We start from the raw sequence: 1,693 nt of genomic DNA, 5'->3' as shown, positions 1-1,693 counted from the left end.
CTTTAGGAAACAGAATAATGCCTTGCACATAGTCTGTATTTAATGGGTGTTTTTAAAGTACAGTAAGATTACAAATTTCAGAGCAGCTGAGCCTCTTGGATTTGTGGATTCTAAAGATAGGAACCATAAGTAATGATTAGAGCTTGCACAAGATATTTTTGTAGTGGAAAGAAGTAGAAATCATAGCAGAAGATCCAGCCACTGATATATATGCATGCTTTGGTTTTCTTAACAATTTAATACTCAATGTCCTCATCTATAAAAAGTTTTATGATCCTTTCCAACTTGAAACTTGCTAAAAGTGTCCATTAACCTGTACTGATACATAAAATTAATCCCATATGAATTCTTCATTTTTAATTTTAAAGCTTTACATTGGTACATTTAATTGTACAAAGTTTTAAGGGGACTGTTGAAATAGTGCATTGCTTCTAATAGTGAAGAGGAATGAAAATGGCATCATGATTTTGTAGTAAAAGTAGATCATTATGTTATTTTGGTTTTCTTAATTTTAAAACGTGAAACCTAAAACCCAGTGCCAGACCAATGAAGACTTTATGCAGAAAGTAGAAAGTGTCAAGATTTTAACTGGAGACTTGTAAGAGAATAGCATTACACTTGGTATTTTCTTTTGATACTCTTTCTCAGCATTATACTTTTCCAGCATTCCCAACATCTGTGTCTTTCTGGGAAAGCTCCCTAGGTAGACATATCTCAGTCCAACATCACTAAAGTCTTACCACCTTCTCTGAACCAGATATTAAGGAATACAGTCCTTACCTGTATTTCTAAGTGATATAATTATTAGCTGTGACCATCTAACTTCATAGGAAGAAAGTTAAAACATTTTCTAAAAATCCAAAATCCTGACTCAAGTAAATGGAAGTATGAAGCTTTACGCATCATTTGGTTCATATACTTCAGGTCAGTTCTCCACTATTTTAAAAAGTTCCTCCCTGTCGTCTCTCTCTCTCTCTTTCTTAATCACTACTTGTAATCTCATCCTTTTCCATTTTCCACCTTTCATTTTCTTTGCCTTTGCCTCTAAAAAGCTATTTAATAATAGAAATCTAGAATCTGAATTGCTCCCATATGAAACACTATGACATCCATTTTAAGCAATAAATCAATAAATTGACTTGTCTCCTATGTATCCAGTTTTGTTCTACTATGTCATTTCCTCAGGAGAATTGAGATGAGAATCACTCATATCCTTATGTTTGTTCTGGGTGATTCAGATGTCACTGGTTCTAATGTCACATTTAAGCAAAGCGAGAAAAAGTCATGCAATTTATGAGTTTAACTGATGTTCCAATTTGTTCAGTCAGTCAGTCAGTCATATCTGACTCTTTGCGACCCCATGGACTGCAGCACGCCAGGCTTCCCTGTCCATCACCAACTCCCAGAGCTTACTCAAACTCATGTCCATTGAGTCAGTGATGCCATCCAACCATCTCATCCTCCGTCTCCTCATGCCTTCAATCTTTCCCAGCATCAGCCTGATAGAATCCGACTTGACAGGATCAGCTTATTTTGTATGGGTGAGATGCATACAGCTACACTGAAGCAAAGTGGTTTATTTGGTTCTAGGTCATCTTCTTACCCGTACCATTATAACAACACCCGGCTTTACAATCAGTTTTTGTATTTTTCATACTTGTTAATTCGTTCTACTAACATACAATAGGTCTTA

General features: G+C 35.6%; 1 long non-coding RNA gene across 1 annotated transcript in view; it reads right to left on the bottom strand.

Annotated features, from left to right (window-relative positions):
* LOC139178964 (uncharacterized) overlaps positions 1-1,693 on the bottom strand; it is a 42,617-nt gene that overhangs the window by 38,456 nt on the left and 2,468 nt on the right. The gene's annotated exons all lie outside the window — the stretch shown is intronic.

This window comes from Bos indicus, chromosome 23, assembly GCF_029378745.1.
Source record: "Bos indicus isolate NIAB-ARS_2022 breed Sahiwal x Tharparkar chromosome 23, NIAB-ARS_B.indTharparkar_mat_pri_1.0, whole genome shotgun sequence".
In the NCBI taxonomy this organism is placed as follows: Eukaryota; Metazoa; Chordata; class Mammalia; order Artiodactyla; family Bovidae; genus Bos; species Bos indicus.
This window is presented reverse-complemented; position numbering and strand designations above follow the sequence as displayed.